General features: G+C 38.4%; 1 pseudogene; it reads left to right on the top strand.

Annotated features, from left to right (window-relative positions):
* Positions 1-24,170, top strand: part of LOC102529477 (zinc finger protein 532-like) — a 37,075-nt pseudogene extending 12,905 nt beyond the window's left edge.
* The last annotated feature ends 1,213 nt before the right edge of the window (positions 24,171-25,383 follow it).

The following is a 25,383-nucleotide window of genomic DNA, read 5'->3' as shown; positions in this document are numbered from 1 at the left end:
TGCTTATAAGGAAAATACTTACTTGAAAAGATATATGCACCTTTATGCTCACTGCAGCATTATTTATAACATCCAAGATACAGAAACTACCCAGGCGTTCGATGACAGATGAGTGGATAAAGAAATGATGATATAGGTGTAGAATGGAATATTCGGCCAAATAAAAGAATGAAATCTTGCCATGTGGCAATGTAGAAGGACCTCGAGAGCATTATGCTCAATGAAATAACTCAGAGAAAGGCAAATACTGGAGGATTTCACTTACATGTGGAATTTAAAAAGAGATCCAAGCTCATAGATCCAGAGAGCATATTGGTGATTGCCAGAGGCAGGAGGTGGGTGCAGTGAAATGGGTGAAGGTGAAGAGGAACTTTCAGTTTTAATACAAATGAGGCATGGAGATGTAAGAAGCAGCATGGTGACCATAATTAATATTATATTGCATATTTGAAACTTCCTAAGAGAGTTGACATTCAAAATTCTGATCAGAAAAAAAAATTGTTTATGCATGTATGGTGCTGGATGTTCATCTAGACTTCAAATAGGGAAAAACAACCTGACTCCATATTGATTGGTTTCTATTATTTTAACCTTTGTATTCTATTGGTTTTGCTACAAAGTAATCACTTAAAGAATGTTGTCTCTAGCCTGAAATATACAGGAGAGCCTATTCTCAAGACTCTGACCCTTAAAGAAAAACACCTTTCCATTCATGTAGAAATGAAAAATTGCAAAACAGAGAAAAGCCTTGGTCTTATGGAGATTTATAGGAACATTGTGACCAGATCAACAGCAGCAAAGAAAGGATTCAGGTTCTAGGTGGTTTGCCCCAACCAACGACAAATCCTCCCCTTTTAGTATAAAAGAAACCTGAATTTGAACTTGGGTAAGAAGGTTTTTTGGAACATTAGTCTGCTATTATCTCCATTTGCTGGTTTTCTGAGTAAAGATGCTATTCCTTGTTCCCAAAACTCCTCTCTCGATTCACTGGCCTGTTATGTGGCAAACAGTACCAGCTCGGCCTCGTCAACTGATTTGTTATGATTATTTCACAGTATGTACAAGTATGGAGTCATCATGTTGTGCACTTGAAACTGACCTAATGTTGTGTGCCAACTATACCTCAAAAAAGAAAAAAGCTACAGTATCCTGAGATAAAGATAAAATAGAACTAGCTGTGGCTTCTGAAAAGTTAGAACTAGTTTCATTACATGTCAGTTCTCTCCTTCCCCTTTCCTGTTTTGTCTGTACCATTTCTACATTCTCAGAACATAAAGCCATTAGGAGACAGGCTGGAACCTGAGATCCTTTCCCCGAGTGCTTGTGTTGATTTTGTAGTGGAAGAGCGCAGTGACCCCATGTTTGCTTCAAGGCCACGTGTGTCTGTCCTCTGTCTAGGATATGTATTCTGTATTTTGATTATTCTTTATGATTTTATTTTTTTAATGAGATAATTTTATAAGGCACCAAAGTAAGGTGGAAACAGTTGACCTTTTTCTCATTTCTCTAGTCTCCTACAAAATCTCTATATAATGCCAGACGTTGGAGCCATCCAGACTCAGAACTACCTGGGCCACCAGTAGTAAACCTCAGAGTGTCATGGTAAGTGAGCTGTGCTTTGCCATTTCATGTTTGTGTAATGAATTATAAATTAATTAATCAGTTGCTATCTTCATTCATAATTTGAAAGTCTCTGGCTTTCCTAATAGTTTATTTGTGACTCCCTCACTAAAATTTAGGGGCTTTAATTTTATTCATTGGAAAAGTAAAGATTGTGGACAGAATAACAGAAATTCTGGTGTTACTCGGTTATAAATGAAAGCCTCAAAAAAATATTAGACTACTCCTGACCCACACTTTATGGAAATGATGCACTATTATGTATTTCATATTTGTATTAAGAGCTATATTATAAACTACATTAATCTTAAAGTGGCTTTGAGTGATTAATTTGCTTTCAGAGCGGAACTTTTCCTGCATTCCACTAATACCTTTCAATTCAAAACACATTTGAAAAAGATTCTTATCAAATTATTTTCTTCAGAATAACCGATAGGACCATACATTAATACTTCCGATTAATGGTGACAACCTGAGCCATCTGGAGCAATCAAAGAATGAGTACTTTAGAATAACAAAAGTAAGGATAGAAATCATTCTAAAATACAATGTACAGTTCCTTGTCTTCTTAAGTTGATATATTATACTCCTTTTACTAGTATAGAAACATTATTGTGCATTTGATGGCTATTTTTCCTACCCTAAAATACAGATGCCTCTACTTTAAAAATCCTTTCATCCATCTGTTTTAGTTTTCCTGTCCATCCTGAGCTGCTTATAAGTGCTATTTATGTATGTAATTTTGTTCCTTCTAATGGTCTTGGGGACAAATAATAACTTGAATGAAATGTAGGATTAAAAAGACCAGAAGGAATTCCTGAGTGGTTCTTTTGTGAATAAAGCATTTTGAGTCTTACCTTTTGTAGGGCATAAAATTTTTAAAGTATCCCTAGTGATCTTTCAGAGGCCTCCTCCTTTCTTTGCCAGGGGGAGAGGGGATTATTATTCTTAAGCTAAATTTGCCATTTAGATGAGATGTTGCTATTTTTATATATTTATTTAGAACAGCTAATTTAATACCTTTATTAATATGTGAGGCTTCAAAGGAATCAAATCAAAAAGATGATGGAGTTTTTAAATCTCCTGCACCACCACCCAACGTGATAAACACTGTGATAAATACTGTGACAATACCTGCTCAGCCCTACCAAGATATTGTTACTGCACTGAAATGCAGAGAAGAAGACAAAGAAGTAAGCAGTCATATACACTTTTACTGCACATGGGTAGAATTTTGTGTGTTATAGCCTTTTAATGTCCTGAACACAAATTAGTACCCTGGTGCTCAGCGTTGAACCATGAACTTATCCTACTACTACCAGTGTTTTTACAGCATTTAATTTGGTTGCCATCTGACAAACTGTACACTTTTAAATAGAGCCCAGCAAACCCATAGATTTAAATATGCTACTTCAGGGTTACCAAAGAAGTGGACTTCTGTTTTCTTGGCAGTTAGATACTGTTGTTCAGCATGTGAAGCACTTCAGTGATGTAGTGGAATTTGGTGAAAATCAATAGTTCACTGATGATATTGCGTACTTGTTAAGTGGCTTAAAGTGCACTCAGCCTCTAAACACATGAGGCCTTAGGTAAGATCTTATTTTTATATTTGATAATTGTATGCCTCCTCTTTCTCATTAAAATTTCCTCAGTGGGTAGAGCTAAACATTTGTGGTTTTGTTATCATAGGTGTAGGTTATAGTGATGTTAAAATGGGATTGGTTTAAGAGACTTAATTCTACATGGATTAAGGAAAGTTGAATGATAAGACCTTTTAAAAGTATAGAATAGGATTCAGCTTCCAGATGCTTAAGAGAAGTGTTATGTTAAAGAATCTTTTCAGTTCTTCCTTAGCCCCAAATTTTACACATGCAAATGGTAAATTTGATTGAAGTACATTTTGCTTTGGATCATCTCTTATATACTATAATGGATGGAATGTCTTGATTTAATTGAATTATCCAGACATTTGGAGTGTGTCCCAGTAGATATTTATAATCTTTATGAATCAGAAGCATTATGAAAGATAGCTGAGATTTTTTTTTGCCTTTAATTTAATGGTAGTAATAATGTAAGGAATACACTACAGGCGATTATGTGTTATTTATATTTTTTTAATATAGCACGCATAATCACATACTATACATCAGTAAGTTTTTAATAATTTGGCTTACCCATGTTTTTTATATTGTGATCTGTATGAGCAATGCTTTGACATCTCCTCACCCCAACGCATGTCCTTTTGCTTGTTTTGGTATTACATAAACAAAATACTAAGGTACTAGGAATTTTCAGTCCCCTAACCTAGTCTCCTCTCTTCTAGTGTTATGAGCTTGACTACTAAATGTGCCATGCCCTGTTTTATAATGTACCTGAGAGCACATGGGATGCTAGCAATGGTCTTTAACACCTTGGATGATTCCCAGCATCATCAGGGATTTAAGTTTCTGGGATTGAGAAGCGTTATTTAAAAATTCTACTTTATTTGGCTATTAAAAAAATACCTTCATTCACCTATAAATATTTCCTAATTATGGGTTGAGTTAGTCTTATTTGCTAAATATTTAGAGCTTAATGCCCCAAATTTTCTCTTAATAAATTAAGTAAGGTTATTTTCTAATGACCTTTTTCCCCCTTAACTTGTCAGTTTATACTATTAAAACACTACTTAGTTATCATACTGGAGATTCAATTCTGTAAGTATTGATTTTCTCTAGTCAAAAAGTACTAAAAAATTATTTATTTTTGATGTTAATAGTGTGGAAAAATGTAAAAAGATACTAAAAAATGTTTTTGACATTTTGTCTGGATGTTGAATATAGGACATAGCCCATTATGAAAAAGAATCTATTCCTCATTTTCATTATGATTTTGACACTTTCTCTTAAAAGTAAAGCATATATATAAAAGCTGGGGTTAACAATTTCAAAGTTAGGAAAAAAGTCATAACTAATCATGATCAGTAGCGGTATTTTGAGATGGATTTATTTTTGTTCAAGGAAATATCCCAACACCTATGCCATTTTAATTTCCAGAAATTGTTTGCTCTGTAAACATTTAGTTACCTAGTCAGAATTTTGAGGATTCAAAGCTTAAATGTTTAGATAATTGATTGTGTTTCTGTGCACTGAAATAAGTGTTAAGTACCAGAATATTCCACATGTTAGAATATCCCAGCATACACCTTTTTGTTATATTAATGCTTACCTACATCACCTTCAATACTTGTAGATTTTATTATAAGCAGAGTGTGCTAACTCTACCTGATATGAATGATTTTGAGAATATATTAATGGTTCTCTAAAAATTACTTGCTTCAGCTGGACCTGATAGGTTTATTGTAAAGAAACGAGTGTGAATATGCTTCTTTGAGCATCCTAGCTTTATATATTGACACAAACTCAGCTGTGTTTATTTTACATGAAGAATAGCTGTTTCTGATACAGATTTTACACTTATACCATTGCATTTGGTTATTGATTGTAAACTAAAACTTTACTGTATCATAAAGAACACAGAGTGAAGGGTATTTTAAAATAGGATTATATTTAGCTGAAAAACTATTTTGTAAACCCTTCATTTCGCACTTGAATGTCCCAGAGCTAGAAGCATTTATGTAGGAAAGTTCTGAAGAAAGGAAAATTTTAAGCAGCAGTGCTTTATTTATATATTTATTTAATTCACATTTCCCTAGAATATTTAAAGAGGGGAGTTTTCACTGAATAAAACATTTTCAAGCTTTCTAAAATATGAACAAATGTCAAAATGATCTTATCCCCTGAAAGTACCCCTAATTGCTGACTTTTTTTTCTTTTTGTCTGTTGAAGAATCTGTTCCTTTGTACAGCTGCTCTCATGTACATACTGAGTAGAGATCTTTTGAACATGGGTCCTGATAGAGCTAGCCTAGATCAAATGATTTGACTTTTAGAACTGGAACAAGATGCTTCTTGAGCTAAGCTGTTGAATGAAAAAGACATGAATAAAATTAAAGAAAAATTTCAGACAGTCTGTGAAACTGTGCACAACAAGCACCTTGACCTGGAAAGTACAATGGTGGTTTCCTTCTTTCCATTATAAAATAAAAATTATTTTCAGGAAGTTTTTAGTCATAGTTGTTATGTGACTTTCAACGAATCATTTAAACCCTTGCTTATAGTTTGGTACATTCTTGTGAGATTTTGCTCAACGTAATTCTGTTCCCTGCCTGATGTTCCTAAACTGGCCCATCAGTATTTAGTTTAGTTTTGTTGTGTATTTCCTGGTAACAATTTTTATTGTATTTTGCCTAATCCTTTTCCTTTTTGTTGTTGTTGTTGTTTGTTTGTTTGTTTGTTTTTAATGTAACTACATTGAGGCTACTAGGGATCTGAATTCTTTCTCTTTGTAGGTTTCAGGGATAAAGATTCAAAGGATTTTCAAAAGCCATTTTCAGTGAGTATTCACTTATTCCAGAGTATCTCAGGATGTCTGATTAACTGCTATAAGAGATCAAGACTCGGAAGGAAGATTCCTGGGCATCAGCCCTTCTCTGGAGCAAAGTCTCTTATACTGGGGGTCATGGCTGTGGCTACCTTTATGCTCAATGCAACTCCCTAGGTTAAGATGACTATGTTGCTTTTGGTTGATATTATTTCTACTTTCTTCTGGCTTCTTTTAAAGAAGCTTTAAGCTTTTCTTAAAGATTGGTAGGCCAGTAGAAGATAATTGGACTTGTCACTAAAAAAAAAAAATATATTAAATATTCCCAACTTTCATATATTTCCAACATCTGAACTATGGAAGCATTGGTTTTTCTACTGCCCAAAAAACTGAAGACTGCAGCATTTGCCTCAAAAATGCAGAAGGCTTTGTGTTAGCCACATATGACTTAGGGTTATTGTTGTGTTTAGTTAAGATAGAGCAGGGAATAGATTCATATTGAGTGGGGTTTGAGAGGGAAAATGAGTTACCATTAAAAGGCAGAATACAAAATTGACGTGTACTCAGGCCTTTCAATTATGAAAATTAGAAAAGCGGTAAGATTGTAGATAAGCAATCCTTCTACCTTCTACCAAACCATCTGTATGCTATTTTTGAAATGTATTTTACTTTTAAAAGTGCTTTTAATATTTTTACATATACTAATTTTAATGGTAGAAATTTGAGCCTGTAATTTTTATTTGCAGCATGATTGAATAAATATACCTTTATTACTATTTTGTCTCCCATACTGTTGTACTTTTCAATGCTTTCCAGGCGTTTTCTCTTGAATAACATGATGATTAACATGTTCCTTGAATTTTCTCCATCATTCGTTGAATTTATTAGGATGGTAAATACCATTATAACTTTGTTATATTGTGTTAAAGAGTTAACCACATGATTAAAACCAAACACAGTTGCTAATGTTAGGATGCTTCTTTTTACACCACCCCCACTTCAACTATTCCTGAATTTGGTGTGCGTTTTAAATCTTACAATAGACATTGCTTTATAGAGTGACTATCCCCTACACATAAGTGTTGTTTGTTTTGTTAGTTGTTTGACCTCTTCCTTGAAATACATGACTACTCCTGATGTGCTGTGGAAAGATAACTTAAAATATTAATATTATTAAAATAATAAATATAATTCAAATATCCAAGAGCTCACAGATGCTGAGTAGTATTCTTATTAATGATTTGGTTGTGCTTTTAACTTTTTGAGGACTATTCCAGTTTCAAATGAAATGTTTGAACTGTAGGCTACTTTTAAATACTAGCTTATACTGAATATAGCATACAGTCCTTTTTATGCCTGTAGAAACAAACAATAAATTTCCTTTTTTGCATAAAATCTTGTGAATCTTTGCTATATTAACACCAAATTACTATGTACTCTCTTTTCTAAATGAAGAAAGCCCCATTAGACTTCAGCTTCACTACTGTGACTCATGAGCTGACTTACCTGAACTGATCTCATTACATTACTCTTTCAGGGCCTTAGAATGAGAATTGGGTAAAATTTAATCTGTTTTTATAGTATTGAATTCTAGTTTTATGTTTATCACCTTGCACATCAACCTTGCTTTTTTTATAAAGAATAAAATGAAGTCTTTAGATCTCTTCTAAATCTAATAATACTAAGATTTTTGTTGATTAGATTTTTTTACATTTCTAAATATCTAAGTTATATTCAGTTTCAAATAGGTCAGGAAAACTTAAAGTTGCTTCTTTCAAAGGAAAGACACTTTGGGAAGAAAATCAGGTCTTTTCAGCTTTGCTAATTAAAGCATTTCTTTTGATAAACTAAAGCTTCTTTATTTCAACAGGAACCAGGTTGCCCTTTATTGGAGTGTGACTATGTGTGTTTTTAAAAAATACAATAAAAAAAAAGGAAAAAAATTAAAGGAAAAGTAGACTGGTTTATAAATAAGGTTCTGAGTGCTCTGTGCTCCCTCTACTGGTGGCCCTCAGTCATCATTTGTGTATAATACTGTCATGGTGGTCACATGATGGGTATTCAAGCTGCTGCCGCTGCGGTGTAAAGTTTAAAACTGGTGAATCTGAAGCCCTAAAGATAACAGGATTTTTATTCAGAATAGATAAGAACGTATATAGAACAATGTGGAAGAAGACAAGAAACTTAGCTGGAAAATAAGGAAGGAATATTTGACGGGGGCTTACAGTAGAAGAAATACAGTTAAGTGATAAATACATGAAAACAGGCTTATTTTAAAAATAGAAAAATATAAAGCATAGCAGTAAGAGACGTTTTTACCATCAGGCAAAAGTTTAGATACACCCACACCCTGTTCATGCAGTGTTGCTTGTTACAACTTTTGTGGTAAATTAATTCAATATATTGATCTGTAGTTGAAATACATGTAGCCTTTGGCTTGTCAGTCTCACCCTTGAGCCTCTATATGGTAGAAATAACAGTAGCAATATGTATTTTATTGAACTAGCAAATGATCAACTACTGGAAATAATGGATTTTCTGTGAAATAAGACAACGTTAAAAAAAATTTCTACAGTTCAAGACTTTTCTGATACCAATTTAAATAAGTTTAGGTTAACAGAAAAAGGCATTTACTGTGTTATAAAAATGCTATGGTGTTTTAGCTTAGTGGTAGAAAACATGCTTAGCTTGCATGAGGTCCTGGGTTCAATCCCCAGTACCTCCATTGAAAAAGAAATTAAAAGTAAACAACAAACAAACCTAATTACACAACCACCCAAAATACTATGGGCTGGTAGCATGCAGTATTTTTTTAAATAAAAATCTCTAGAGTTGTTGCTTCAGAATTCTTGTTGTGCATCAATAATCATTAATGGTGTTTCTGATTTTCAGGCTGGACATTTAGCTCTGGACACGTTACTGTCCCTTAGTTCTAAATGAGCAGGAGACTTGTTTAAAGAGGAACTCTGGCTCTTGGAGTGGTCTAGATCATTTTATAAAGGTAATATGTGTATGTGTAATGTATATATATATATAAAACATTTTAATATATTATTTAAAGCCTGAAGAAAATTCATGTACTTCAAAGAATAATGACATCAGTTTGAAAAGATCTGTTCTTTTTAGTAGCATCTTGAAAATCTTTTAAAAATAAAGCCATTAACAGTTTGATATGGGAGAGTTATGGAAATAAAAAAATAAATTACAGTCTCATATTTTAACATCTCACAGAATAAAACTTAGAATAAATAGTATTCAAAGAAGTTCTAGCATATTCATAGCATGTGTACAAATGGCTTTTATATGTTAGTTAAGGGGATAAGTATTGAAGTGATGAGACATGCTTATGTATATTCATTTCTTTTCTCCTAGTGAAAGATGTGTGGACCATTTAAGTAGAGATGAAGATGAACAAAAACTAATGGCCTCATTATGGGGAGCAGAGAGATGTTTATGAGTTTAAGAAAGTATAAGTATGAACAAATATTGGGGGAAATTACTTAATCTTAAATATGACTCTGTGTGTGAGACTGTCATAGTTTTATATTAAACATCCCTTGAGTTTTATTTTGCTAATCCAAGTTGAAATTAAAATGCATTCTTTGAGCAACCAAAGTTAACATTTTAAATGAGCAGTGTAGTTTTTTTAAGTTTGTTGCACCTTATGAAATCATGCATGTCAAGTTTGTTCCTATTGCCAAATGTTATAGTTCTTTCCTTAATGTGGACTTCTGCGTAATAACTTGTTTGTAGAAGATAATAGTTAAATGCAGTCAGGGTTTTGTTTAATTTTTTAATTAATAAGAACTTTCTTGAGGTAACTACTGTTTCAGTCACATTGTTTATGATCACCATTTATAATATTTGGTTTTGAAGAGTACTACTGAACTGTATGCCATAAGTATATTTGTTTTTTGACTTTTCTGAATGACTGAAGCAAGTTCAGAGTAGATCAGAATTTATGCTGGCAGTGAATTTCAAGACACATAGGCTGTGTGTTGGCCAGACTGGATTAGCAAGGGAGTTTTTTTTTTTTTTAAACATCTATGGGAAAATGATCTAGTGTAAATGAAAAGTTTCTGGCATAGATGAAATGGAAATTATTCCTTGGCTCTTCTAGAGTGCTTCAAGTACATTTGGTAAATATATAATTTTTAAGAATTCTAGATGAATCTACTTTAAGAACTTCAATAGTTTGTTTATTAAATTAGTGACTGTTCTTTTCTGACCTGTAAAGTGCTTGGTAACTGATTACCAGGAATTTATAGCACAGAATATGTTAATTATGAACACACAGTTATAACAGTGATGTTTTAATTTGGTAGTAAAGCAATAGATGTACTATTTTCAATTTAGGACACATAGGTTGTTATTCCCTTAGAAGACAAGGGCTGATCATCCTTCCTGATCTTTATGTCTTCTGGAGCACTATGTGTTATGTGTGAATGAATGAATGAATGAATGAATGAATGAATGTTATGGATTGCCACAAAATTTCAGAATTTTTCCTTTTAGGTAATGGTGCGTAATCCAGAGAATCAAAGCTACTTGAGAGCATACAAAGATTCACAACTCATTGTTTCATCAGCTGAGTAAGTTTTTCTGAAATGTCATGCTTTCTTTTCCTTTCCTTTCAAATTGATGTACAGTGTTGTGTTTTTAGTGTCCAGCATTGTGATTCAGTTATAGATAGATAGATATCAATTCATAGATTCTTTTTCATCACAGGTTATTACAAGCTAGTGAATATAGTTCCCTGTGCTATACAGTAGGACCTTGTTGTTTATTGATTTTGTTTACAATAGTTTGTATCTGCTAATCCCAAACTCCTAATTTATGACTCCCACTTCACCTTCCCCCTTTGGTAACTACATGTTACCAAAGCCATAAGTTTCTATGTCTGTTAGTTTCTCTGAGTAATTATTGTTTTGTAAATAGGCTCATGTCATCTTTCTAGGTTCCCCATATAAGTGGTATCATTGTATTTATCTTTCTCCTTCTGGCTTACTTCCCTTAATATGATAATGTCCAGGTCCATCCATGTGGCTGCAAATAGCCTTATTTTATTTATTAGCTCAGTGCTCCTTAAAGCCTGTGAGTTAACAGTAACAGCGTGGTCATTCTGGTGAACATCCCCAAACTTCTAAAGAACAAATTACTTCATGTTAGACACAAGAAACCACTTCTTAACCAGAGAGTATGTTTTAAGGAGCAGCTGGAGAGCAATGAGATATAGTACAGTTTTCTTTAAGGGTTTTGTGTGGTGTATGATACATGAAGGTTTGGCCGACAGAGTCAGCTTAGTTTGTCTCTCATAGACGTTTTAAAATCAATGGACATGGCAATTTAAAGAGCATTTTCAGAAATACTAGACCCACTTAAAGATGACATTACCTTGTTATTTTGGGTAGCATCTTGAGAATCCTTGGGTATAGATGATGCCAGGAGACATGTCAGTTCAATGACCTCATGTTAAAAAATATGATGTGGGGTTGAGTATAGCTCAGTGTAGTGCACACACTTAGCATGCACAAGGTCCTGGGTTCAATCCCCAGTACCTCCATAAAAATTATGATTTGTTCTGATGTTTAGGAAGTATTTAATATTTATCTATACAAGGTTATTATGCAATATTAATATAAATAATATTCTTTACCTAAGCTAGGAGCTTATATTTGAAATGAGAAAAACATCTAAATGAAATTCAGAAGTGCCCAGTGTTAGCTTTTAAAGGTGTAACTTGTTTGGGGATGGGTTGTGGGAGGTTGTTATGCTGGAGACTTTGGTGAAATGGGGGCAGCTGTGGGTAGTAAAGTTATAAACCTCTGCATTGAGTTTATAATTTCAACTTTGCTTGGAAAAATTAATAGTATCAAGTTTTCATAAAATCTGTGCACCTAGTGTGATTGCCAGACATGTTTGGTACAGAGTTGAGTAGATAATACATTATAAGTTCTTTAATAGAAAAGAAATTAATTTAGCAGCATTTATGACAAGTTTAAAACAGTAAGGTCCAAGTAGGTAGAAATTCTTAGTGTAACTATGTTTGTTTAGCATAATACTCTTTATTTTGATTTGTCCAAAGAGCATTACAACATTGTGAAGAACTCATTAAGCAGTATAACCGTGCTGAGAACAGTACATGTTTACCCGACAGTCAGCCTCTGCCTCTCCAGAATATCACTGATCATGTGGGCAAAGCAGTGGAAGATGGCATGAGGGACATCATTGGGGTGATGCTCAATTTAACTAATGATAAACATCAGTCATATTTTCTACATATGTTCTCACTGAAAGATTGTATTACATGTAAAAATAAGTTAATCACCTTGTTTCTTCTTTTCTTAATGTAGTCATTTTAACATTGCCATCATGTAATTCACATACTCATGTATAGATTTAACTGCTTTTAGCAGTTGATATTTTAAAAACCAGCCTAGTAGCTCAGCTCAGAAATATTGTCAACAGTGTATTTCAATAAAGGAATAGCTAAACTTTTTTAATTTTTAATATTTGTGTTAATACATATTAGTTGTCAGTGTCATAAAAATAATAACAACCTTTATCCTCTTCCCATCCCCTGTTTCAGAATGGGACAGCACCACAACAGGAGAGCAGGATGGCGTGATGGGCACAGTGATGAACTGTGTGCTTCAGGTTCCAAAGTACCTACCTGAGAAGCAGAGATTTGATATTCAAGAGCTGGTGAGTTCAAATGACTATTTCAGAAATGAGTACTTGATCTATTAAGATGATAAAAACTTCATCTTAGTTTTGAATTTAAGAACCAGTTGTTCAATATACTTTGGGTTTCAGTTCACTCCCTATGAACGTAACTCTTACAGTACAGAAGGGAACCATGAAGGGCCATGTGTAAAAATAAAGAATGTGAGAACTAAAAGTGGTGAAATCATTCTTTGGAATGACCATTATTTATAGTTATAAAGTGGTTAACCATTTTGAAGCTCATAGCACACTGATTGGTTTTCTAGCTGTCAATAAAATTTGTATATTGTATTCACTTGTTTTAATTCTCACCTGTGGTAACAGGCATATTTTACCTTTTTTAGGCTTTAGGATTACTGGTAAATCTAGTTGAGTATAATGCTCAGAATTGGCAATGTCTTGTCAACATGGAAGCATCATGTTCTTTTGATTCTTCCTTCTGTAGTGGAGAGGGAGGTGGTAGTTTAAGGATGGCTGAACAGGTCCATGCAATTCAGGCTTTAGTGCAGGTAAGCCACAAGTTAAAAACAAACTAACACCTTCAGGTTTTACATCTGTCCAGTTTCTTTATCAGGTGTTACCTTCTCTCCTTCCTACCTTCCCTCCCCTCCTCTTCTTCCTCTTCCTCTCTCACCTGGTCAGTGAGAGGTACGCTGGGGTAGAATGTGTGCCATTACTTATTCTGCTGACTGTTTTCAACTACTGTAATCACTCCTTAGGCATTCTTCGCAAAAAGCAGAAACAAGGCCTCTTCATATATGAATCAAAAGTAGATTATTAACAACAAATTACAAATCAAGTTTTAGCTTTATCCCTTCTGATTCAAGTCCTCCAGCATTACTTACTGGTCTGATCTGTGCCCAAGACTGTGTGTACCTAAATATTGGGGCATGGCTTTGAAAGTATATATGTCTTTGGAGTAATTTCCTGGCTTAGAAATTGTGTCACAGTATGTATATTTAAAATTGATGTCCCCAACTTGCCCCACCCCAATCACATACTCTCTCATCAGTTGATTTTTACTCCCCTGTAAAACTGTATGTGAGTTTTTGCTTCTTGACAGTACTGGGTGTTAGTATTTTTTACTTTTCCCCATATAATACTTTCTGCCAGTTCCTAGCTACCTTTGTCATTTCCTTAAGTGACAGTTTGCACATGTTCAGAAGTGATCATGAACCTTTTCTTTTTTTTTCCATTTTTCCACAGCCTTTGCTATCCTGTTAATCCTTTTGGCCTTTCTGAAACTAGATGTGCTTGATCTGTGTCTTCAGGTAATAACCTGCAACAACTTGTCATTTTCTTCAGTCATAACTAGGAGCCTAATCATTCCTTTTCAAACATTTGGATTTCAGGACTTCTTTATTCTGTATAATTTTATGTGATATAAAGTATACATTATAATAATTATTAGGCATACTAAGTAACTTTTGTTTATGTGTGGTTTATCTATTGAAAAGTTAGGAGTCAAAACAAAAAGTTGTAAAATTCAAGTACTCATTCTATTAGCCATTGATATATAAACATAATCACATGACATGTAGATTCTGGAAAACTCCCACCATATAGTTGTGAGAGAATGAAAGGAGTCAGTTGACCTTTTGGTATACATATGAATGCAGTTTTGAGCTCACACATTCCCTGAAAGGATTTGGGGGGACCCCTAGGGAACCTGGAACCAATTTTAAGAAACACTACTTCATATAAAGCTGAAATTTTATTTTCTTGAGGGTGTTAAATTTTATATACCATGCTTGTATATATTTAGCAAATTTTTGAGATCTCCTTGGCCTGTGGTTTTCAGGTAGCTGTCATTAGTAACTTTGGGTTTCCCCAGTCATATCAGTGAGTATATGAAATGCTTTCTGTACATTCAGCTCTGCACCAGCACATGAAAATAAAGGAGTGAAGACAAGAGGTTTAGTGGGTTCCCTTTTAGAGTTTTTGGTGTGTCCTTCCATTGACAATTGTACTTCCATTGTCAAATATTCTAGTTGAGATCCATTTCTAGGTGTTTCTCAGAGAACTAGCTTTTTATTTTTACTTGTTCTTGCTTATCTCCTTATCCCTTTAAATTCCTTTTAAAGAAGCCATGTTGCTTACCCCCAAGATTATGTTTTATTCAGTGTACCTTCTTCTTTGCAGTTAATTTATCCAGGCTGCTAGGATTTAAAAATTGTTTAATTCTTTTAACTTTTGATTTGTCTGTTTGCTTGAATTTCCTCTCAGTATTATCCAAATTAAGAAAAAGTGTTGAGATTCCCAGTCTTATAAACAGAATGCCTACATCATTAGTAGATACACTTAATTTGCTTGATTGAATTTCAGCAGCTTTTATACTTTTGTTTTGGCCTTCAGTTGGATAAAGACCAAGGGCTTTTATTGATATTTACTCTTGTTTACCAGACAACATGCTTCTTAGGATTAGTAATATTTAAAAGCAAATTGAGACAAATTTGCATATATACATGCTGGTTGGTGATCTCTCTTAATGATCTTCAAAAATCATCTTTATCAGCTATTCCTTGAGCGAGAGAGAGCAGCCCAGTTGGCAGAAAGTAAAACAGATGAGTTGATCAGAGATGCTCCCACCACTCAGCATGATAAGAGTGGAGAGAGGCAAGAAACAAGTGGAAAAATATGGTGGGTGTCAACTGAGAAGATGGATGGTACAGAAAAGAAACAGTAGGAGGGGAAAGATGATGAAGAACTTGACCTCAATACAGGTGTGTTTATTTTGATGTATTCAAATTAAATATGTGTTCTTTTTCCTCCAAAACATGTTTAATTCATGTATTGTTATAATGTTGCTATGTTTATGGCCTCTCTAGTGCAGTGCAGACAAGCTTTGATATTTTAGTGCTTGTAGGAGTTCTTCACAGGCTTCCTAGCAGTGAGGAAGGTATGTGTCCAATGCAGGCAAGGTCTGCTTTCCTTTCCTGGCTCTTTCTTTACTTATCTGTAAGGAGAAGCAGCTGAATAATATGACCCCTAAAGGTTTTTATAGCTCTGAAACTTGGGGATTCTTTTATTGGCCTCACTTTGTAAACTGAGAGCTATTGTCATAAATTACAGTAATAGTTCTCAAAGACTTTTGCCCATATTTTTAACTAAGTTGTCATTTTTTGGTTGAGTTGTAGAATTCTATATATTTTAGTGACTTGATTCTTATCGAGTATGTGATTTGCAGATAAATCCTGTGAGTTGTCTTCACTTTTTTGATGGTATCTTTTGAAACACAAAAGCTTTAAGTTTGATGAAGTCCAACTTACCTATTTTTTATTTTGTCATTTGTGGTTTTGTTGTTGTGCTTAAGAAACCATTTCCTAACCCAAGGTCACAAAGATTTAGTCCTGTGTTTTCTCCTAAGGGATTTATGATTTGGCTCTTATATTAAGGTCCTCTTCAATTTGTGTTGTTTTTTGTTGATAATGTGTGGGTATTCCATTTTCCTAGCATCATTTATTGATGTTTAGCCATTCTGAAGGAAAGATGACTAACAGAGTTGTTGGTTTCTTGGATGATTTGGTGTGTCTGTGTGTGCATGTGTGTTTTAATGTACTGTTACAGTTTTTGGTTTAAATATTTTCAGCTGTTCAGCATGCTGGCAAACACATGGAGGATTGCATCATGGCCTCATACACAGCACTATTTCTTGGGTGTCTTTGCCAAGAGAGTCCAGTAAGTAATAGTTCAGTGTTGTTTTATGTGTCTTAATAAGATTCCATTGTGACAACTTCTTATCATTATGTAATTAACTTACGACTTTTGCTTAACCCCTCACATTTGGTGAAGTTTAGAAGATACATTTCAAAGTAAGAATATATTGGGCTTAATGAGGAAACTCCCAGGCTAATGGAGGAATGGATTCACTGTGCCCTTGGTTGAAGCCAAAGATAGCATCAGCTACAACCTGTGCTCAACTGGCTTCAGGTGCAAAAGTCCAGCCTCAGTGAGAGCATCAAAGACTCAATTTCTGTCTTTACACTCTGCTGTCCCCTGCATGTCATCGTGTCTTTTGCTAGCTGTCTTCACGGCCCTGTGCAGACTCTAGCTACATGACTTGTCTACTTAACTAATGTCCAGTGGAAGAAGGTGGCCTCTTCCCATATGTTTATTTGTAAGAGCAATGGTTTCTTTCCCCTAGGACCCCTGCACACCCACTGCAAAAAGTAGGCTTCCCCTCACCTTGGCCAAGATTGGCTCACTTGCTTTAGTTTGATCTACCCACTGGCCAGGGAAATGGGATTACTACGTGAGATTTAGATCATCATGATTTAACTATGAGAAGTATGTGAGTGTCTAGACATTTGGGCTGAATCAGCACAGAAGTGGGCAGGTTCTGGCTATTGGGATGGTCTCCTTTTAAAGGGGAAACATATGGATATTTTTTAACAGAAAGGCTCAGTAGAAGAGCCAGATTTTAAAATAAAAGGGAGGGGTTTTCCCCTTAGCTGCCAGGGGCATTCAGGTTGCAAGAAAGAGTGGAGGGAGGTCTATTGTATAGTGGGGTGGTTAGTTTTTCTTCTCTGAGGCTGGAGGACTAGAAGTAAAGACCATAATCTGAAGGGCCTCTATCAACCCTCTCACATTTCTTCACTTTTGCCATCGACTTTTCTACATTGCCTTGCTTTCCCCCTGTATCCATTTCTCTTGAATCCTGTGTATTTTTCTGAATCCTTCTTGTCCATCTCTTCATATTTGTGTTGTAGTCAAGCACTGATCTAAATGCACACTTGCCCACTTCATCTTGGCCCTTGGTGGCACCAGCACTTTCAGGATCAAGGCCAGTGTTTTTAGTATGGCTTTGGCGACACTGCAAGTTCTTTATTCCCCTTCCAGTATGTGATCTTTTCAGCTCAGCTCTTTTTCTTATTTCCTTAAAATCCAGAGATTTTTAAGGGCAAATGAGAAACACATGCCAAGCAAATGGAAAGAAGATGCTCCTTCAGTAGCACCCCCCACCCCCAAAAGAACCTGATGGGCATGCTATTTAAATTAAAGATTTTTAGATATTGTGTTATGCACACACCCAGATTTCGGTCATGGTCTTTCTTAAATAATGGTTCTTAAAATTAATTGAGTTATTATCAAATGTGACTTATTTTGGGCTGTCTTTCCTATGTTAATAAATTGCTATCCATTTATGTCTCTCTTGCCTCTAAAGAGATCATAAGGTCCTTAGGTTGTGGAAAGTGTTGTGAATTCATAGAATCTAAGATGTCTTTGTTGCCTTGGGGATGATTATGACTAACCTCAAAAAGCTAGCTGATAGAACAAAATGTAAAGGAGATTGGTTTGCCCGATGCTTAAGTGGAAAAGAAACAGAACATCAGGTGATTCTGTGCAGTAAGTGCTGCTCTGTGGTGAGGGCAGCCTGCCTGGGAGCCCGGCAGACACTGGTGTCATTTCCCATCACCCCCCAGAGACCTGATGTCCTGCAGGGCTCAGTCTCCTCTCTGCCCTTCCTGTCCTTGCTGCTCTCGTGACTCCCCATTCCTGAAGTCCTGCACGCCACCGCCACCACAGCTAGCTTCCTTAAGAGCACGTCTGACCCCATAACTCCTCTCTCACCAATCTTTCTTGACTTACCACCATTTAGGGAATGATGACTTTACTGCTGCAAGACCCCAAACTTAAAATTACATTCTCCAAATTTTAATCCTGCCAGACCCCTTGGGCACTTCCTAAATTTCCCAAATAGGCCACGCTGTTTCCCACTTTTTCTGTTTGTACCTGCTGCAGGCTGCTTAGAGATAAATGCTGTGACTCCCTCTCCCACCCCGCAGCCACTCACGATGTTGGGTCTGCGGTGTGGGGACAGAGGAGTATGGGCTGGCCCTATTGAGAGGCTTTCACTCAGAACCCCGGATCTGGTCCCTTACCCTGTGTGATGGGCGTGCGCTTCTCCACTGTGCAGCCCGCACGGACCCCTCGGACCCCTCTCTCCCCACCGCTGTGGTCTCAGCCCCTTCCCTAGAAATTGGTCAAAGACATTCTTAGATCCGGCTTTCCTTTCCCTCTGCAGTGACCGTAGCTATTGCCCTTACAGCATATTCTCCACTTTCCAGTATATTTTTGAAATACAGACATTTAAAGATTGACAAATCTCTCAGTATTTTAGCTGCAAGACTTGTTAACTCAGTAGGAGTAACTTGTGCTCCGCCTCCCAGCTGGGGGCCTGTGGTGGCTTTTGTTGGGAAGGGTCACTTAGACTGTGGGTGATTGACAATGTGTTCCTTAGCACACAGTTATGTTGGCAATGCATTTGTTAGATCTTTTCTGAAATTCTATTCATATCATTATTTTCTTATTTATAATTCCAAAAATACCTTGACAGGAATAAAGAAGAGGGAGAGAGGGGGCTGGATGCATATTTCCTAAGAGGGGCAATGTGTACTCTTTCCTCTCCTGCCCCGTGAAGAAAAATCAAGTCAGAAACTTCCCTGTTCCTCCTCCTCTCGTGGCAATGTATTTTCTTTTGTGTTTTTTATTATAGGTGAGAACACTTAGAAGAGATTTTTCTTTTATTCTTTATGAACTTCTAGGTCATTTTTAAAATATGTTGAAATAGAACAGATTTTAGACAGGCCATGCACTTTTCTTCTAACAGATAAGTTTATATATAGTCTGGCTGCTTCTTGCTAATTAATGAAGGGAAACATCTTAAGTTTAAGCAAAACTGGAATCTCTATATCAGGCAATCTAGATAAAAACAAAGTTGTTAAGAGAGAAATGGAGACAAATTGTATAAATCTAACTGTTTATGAACCTTTTAAAGTCAGAAAAATGGGTGATAAATTGAAGGAAAGCTCTGAAAGGGTGCTTGAAAACAGAGTCCACGAGGGGAAGCTGAGCTCTGAGAAGAATGACAGCTCCCTTGGTGGTGTGGCACCATCAGGGACCAAGCCATCTTCTAGGCTTTCCTCCTGTATAGCTGTGATTGCAGCCCTCAGTGCTAAAAAGGCCCCTTTCAATCCTCTAAAGAACCAGTGACCAATTCCAGGGAGTCCTCTCTGTTACTCAAAGAAGTAAATGACAGCCCTAGAGACATTGAAAATTCTCCTGAATCCCAGAGTCTCATCAAAGGGATGAAAAAACCATCCTTCAAGCAGCCAGATAGTCCCTGGAGCATCTCCAGTGAGAACAGTAGGGAGGGATCACCCTCCTCTCCTGCAGGGTTGACACCAGCAATCCCCAAAGTCCGCATCAAAACCAACAAGACATCTTCTGGGGAGATCAAGGGGATGGTGATAGGGGTGTTGCCAGAAGATGATCTTGATGCTGGAAAAAAGCTGAAGAGCAGATGGGGTACATGGTGGTGTCTGTGATGTCGCTTCTGTTGTCTCCAGCCTCAGCCACTGTCCTTTCCTTCCAGCCTCAGGGCACCTGTGCAGTCAGTGGTCATCACCAATGCTGTTGCCCCTGCCGAGCTGATGCCCAAACAGGTCATGATCAAGCCTGTGGTGACCACATTCCTCCTGGTGTCAGCTGTGAAGATGGCTGCTCATAAGTCATTGATGTGAAGCTCACCAACAACACAATGGTCAAAGACACAGTCATATCTACAGCCTCCATTCAGAGCACCAGCAGCGCCATCATTAAAGCCGCCAATGCCACCCAGCAGCAAACCGTCATGGTGCCGGGCTCCAGCCTGGCCAATGCCAAACCTGTGCCAAAGACTCTGCACCTTGCCAACTTAAAGCTTCTGCCTCAAGGCACTCAGGCCACGTCTGAGCTCTGCCAAGTGCTCACCACACCTCAGCAGCAAATAAAGCAGGCAATAATCAATGTCGTGGCCTCGCAGCCACCCAAAAAGATGTCATGGGTCCAGGCGGTGTCCTCCCTGCAGAGTTCTGTGGTGGAAGCTTTCACCAAGGTGCTGCGCAGCATCAGCCCAGTCCCAGCTTACATCCCCAACCTCAGTCCTCCTGCCAACACGAGCATCACATTATAAACCCGTGGGTACAAGTGCTTGGAGTATGGGGACTCTTTTGCCCTGGAAAGAGCCTGACCCAACACTAAGACAGATGCAGTGTGTGCACTGAAGTAACATGCAACCACTGTAGTAAGAACCTGATTATTGACAACAAGTGAAGCCTCCTGTCCCATGCCCGTGGGCACAAGGAGAAGGGAGAGGTGATGCAGGGCTCCCACTTGATTGTGAAGCCGGTCCCAGCACATCAAATGATTGTTTCTTCATCAAGCATTACTCCTGCTTCATCTTCCACTCTCCTGAGCTCTGTGGGGCCAGCACACACACTGTAACATAAATTCAGCCTGGCAAAGTGGGACAGTCACATCAGCCCCTTAAGGCACAGCCATCCTTCCAGCTATGCCTCGGGATGAAGACCTATCCAAGCTCTGTAGGCATAGTCTGAAATATTTTCAGTGTAATGAAGTTTTCCAGGATGAGACATGGCTGGCTACCCACGTCCAGCAGGCTGCAGACATGAGTGGACAAAAGACTTGCACTGTCTGCCAGATGCTGTTTCCTAACCCGTGCAGCTCTGCCTCCCACCAGAGAATCCATCAGCACAAATCTCCCTGCGCCTGCCCCGAGTGCAGGGCCATCTGCAGGTCAGTGCACTTCCAGACCCACGTCACCAAGAACTGTCTACACTACACATGAGAGTTGGTTTTTGATGTTCATATTGCAATGTTGTCTCCTCTGACATGGCCACGCTGAAGTCTCACATTCAAGGTTCTCACTGTGAAGTCTTCTACAAGTGTCCTGTCTCTCCAGTGGCATTTAAGTCTGCCCCAAGCGCACATTCACATGCCTATACACAGCACCCTGGCATCAGGATCAGAGAGCCAAGAATAATATATAAGTGTTCCATGTGCAACACTGTATTCACCCTGCAAATCCTGCCATATCGCCACTTTGACCAGCACGTTGAAAACCAGGTGTCTGTTCTCAAGTGTCCAGACTGTTCTCTTTTACATGCACAGAAGCAACTCATGATGGACCATATCACGTCTATGCGTGCAACACTGAAAAGCATGGAAGGGCCTCCAAACTTGGGTATAGACTTGCCTTTGAGCATTAAGCCTGGAACTCAAAATGAAGCAAATCAAAACACAGAACACACCAGATCCATGAATGGGAAAGAGAAATTGGAAAAGAAATCCCCATCACCTGTGAAGAAATCAGTGGCCACAAAAAAAGTGGCCAGTCCTGGGTGAACATGTTGAGGGTGTGACCACCTATTCACGCAGAGAGATGTTAACATTTCCCACATGAGGAAGGAGCATGGGAAGCAAATGAAGAATCACCCCTGTCACCAGTGTGAAAAAATCTTTCAGCTCATCCCTCAGCCTCTGCCATCACAACCAGGTCAAACACAAAGGCATCAAAAGTTTACACCTGCTCACACTGCCCAGACTCCAGATGGACCTTCATGAAATGACTGGTGCTGGAGAAACATATCCAGCTCACACATGATATTAAGGATCCTGACTTGAAAGGAAAGACAGAAGCCACCAATGTGTAGGAAATGGAAATAAAAGAAGATGCCAAGGTCCCCAGCCCCAAGTGGAAGATAGAAGAACCTGTTCTAGAGTTCAGACTGCCTAGAGGATCCATCACCCGACCCCTGAGGAAGCTGAAGACAAACATCCATTGCAGTAGTCATACACAGCTGCATTTCTCCATGTGGTTATTGATTTGTTAATTTAGTCCCAGCAAGGAACTTTAGGACCATATGATCTATTTTTATGATATTGGATCCCTGAGGGAATTAAAGGTGTCCTCTGAGACCTAAGGGACAATCAAGGTGGGGGCAAAGTGAGAACAGAAGCAAGAGCATATGGTGAGATGTGACCTGGGAGACCCCTGGGATCAGGTGGGTCCTGGCTGAGAAGTGCTCTAAGAAGGTCTTCAGGGGTAAAGGGCCTGACAAGTTGAGGAAGGTGCCTATGTATGATGACCTCTTGTCTGGACAGCTCCAGGACTGTCTCTATTTCAAATACATTTGCAAATCTGTCCTATCTTCCCTCCTAAGTGTATTCATTCAGGAGTGCGAGCTTGTCTTCTTGGCCAAGCGCTGGACTAGAGACCTGTAATATACTGGAAAACAAGGCCTAGACTCTGCTCCCAGGTGGCTGAGCATTGGTTAGAACACAATACAGGGAAAGCTGCTGTAGGCAGAGGATCAGGTAATTAAAATCATAACCTGTCCCTCTCCCAAGTTTACTATCATCACTGTTCATGATTCTGACCGTGATGCTCCTTCAGGATACACAGGGTATTTTGCAGAGCTCCCCAGGGGAAAGCAGACTCAAGTGCTGTGAGCATAGGAGGCAGTGTGGACCCACCTTGGCTGTGCTAAGCAGGAGATCTTTCCTGGTGAGTGACTCCCACTGACGCCTACTGCCCCCCTTCAATTGTCTCCTAGGGATCCAGGGACAACAACACTGTCCTGTGAGCAGAGCTCTTGCACTCAATGATCCACATCACACACATACAAAAGACAACACAATTTAAATATCTTTACAGCATTACACTGATTGTCAAAGTGTTTTATTGAAATCAATATGTACAGATGGCTGGAGGGAGAGAGGAAGGGACAGAGATGGACACACATGGGAGCTGGAAACAGAAGGAGACACGTCTATGTATCCCAGGGGACAGTTTCCACTCAGTGGCTCACCTTCTTTTTGTGAATTGGAGTAAATTTATGTTAGCTTCCAAACAAGGTGGAAGAAGAAAAGCAAATCCCTATAGCTTAAAGAAAGCCTCAGTTTCTAAAACATCTTCTGAGGAAGGCTAAAGTGGAAGGGACCACTTTGGAATGGTGCAGTGTGTTTCTCAGAAGCAGTGACAAATGTCCCTCTGGTGGCCATATGAGGAATGGCATGGGAGCCGCTGTCTCCATGGATGGCAAACAGGCAACATTCACACACACACAACATCCGTCTTGCTGTTAGGAGAAAGCCAATTCCATAAGATCAAAGTCTTGGCTGTGCCTTCTAGTGCAAGTCCTCATCTTGATCATGACATGACCGGGCACTTCCCAAGGGTGGGGTCGCAGGGAGTGTTGATGGAGCCACTGAGCTGGGCCCCACCCACAGCAGAGAACAGAAAGTAGGCCGATGCCTCACAGGACCTGCAGGGAGAGAGTGGGAACATGCTTGGGTCACGTGTCCACATCCCAACCCTGTGTTCCTGGTTCAGAGAAGTAAGTCTGTCCAAAGACATGCATGGCCCTTTGCTGTCCACATTAGCAATAAAATGTCAATGCAGTTTTGAAATGTATCACACAGCGTCTTTGTCCCATTGCATCTAAAATGATGTTGAACTTGAAAAAATGAGATGACCCTCTATTACCTGTCACTTTGTCACTTACCAGATGTAATGATCATAGCCACTGACAATGTTAGAAAACATGACTTTCAAAGCTGCGTCATGTTCCTTCTGATCCCTTGCCCTTAAAGGACCTGCTTCTATTGCTCCTGCTGCCAGCTTCCTCCACAACGATGTCTTCTTCATCTCTGAAAGTGGAGCCCAATGCTATCCTCCCCAGGAAGCTTCTAAATCTAGGATCCTTCCCTGAACTTCCCGAGCACGAGTCCTGTCCATTTTCCTAGGATGGCAGTCACTTCCCAGCATGTCGTCTCTCCTGTGGATTCTGAGCTTCTCCCAGACTGGGAAGCTCCTCAGTCAGTTCTCAGTCTACTCTCTGCTCAGTGCTTGACCTAAGTTAAATATTCAATCAAGATTTGGACATCATTCATCTGAACAAGCTATGCACTGTTTCTGATGTCATCCTAAAGTTATAATGAAATACCAGAAAAGAATCAGGATGTCTTGAAGCAAAAGGGCTAGTTTGTTGTTTGCAAGGTCTGCAAAGCAGGAACACACAGTTTTTACCTGAAATGGACAGTATGAACCCTGGGGCGTGATGGGTTGAAGAATTTCTCAAAGCAAAACTACAAAACATAGAGGTGGGTGACTTGCAAGGGTCTTCGATGGCCCTTGCAGCCTGATTACAGATCCTCACAGCTGAATCGCAAGTTTCCCATGACTGGCTGACATTGGAGCATCTCCTTAGAGGTTTGACGAGAATCAGAAGTCTGACAGGTGTTGTATGTGATTTTCTGAGAACTTGGAAGCATGTGAGTTAACCCCAGGTCCATCATGAGCTACACAGGATCTCTAGCTTCCAAAACCTCCAAGTGGACAAGGGATATCTGGGCTTCTGTACTGAAGGTGTTCTGTTGAGGTGAATTTGGTTTTGCCTTCAGACTTCGGTGTGATCATTTCTGGACACGTCCTACAAAGCGACACTGAGCCTGTGCTCCTAAGCATCAAGGCCGAGCCTCAGCCCAGGCGGCCCTTCCCCTGGGTCCTCTGATCTCTCTTTTGTGTGCTCCCAGTTGAAACAGGGGCTTCTGTCTTACCCGCTCCAGGAAGAGCTCAGAATCTCCTCCCTGTGAGGACCTATGTTGTGTGCATGGGGGCATCCATCTTCAGGCAGAGAAGAGAGAGGTCGCTGACCATGGCCTCACTCAGACACCTCCAATCACGGGATTGCTGGACTTTACTCTGATGGACACCATCGGCCCCCCTCATCCCCTATTTCTGGTTTTGGGGGAAAGGCAGAGGTACTTCCCC

Source organism: Vicugna pacos, chromosome 11, assembly GCF_048564905.1.
Source record: "Vicugna pacos chromosome 11, VicPac4, whole genome shotgun sequence".
Classification (NCBI taxonomy): domain Eukaryota; kingdom Metazoa; phylum Chordata; class Mammalia; order Artiodactyla; family Camelidae; genus Vicugna; species Vicugna pacos.
Note: the sequence above shows the minus strand (reverse complement) of the source record. Positions and strands in the feature narration are given on the sequence as shown.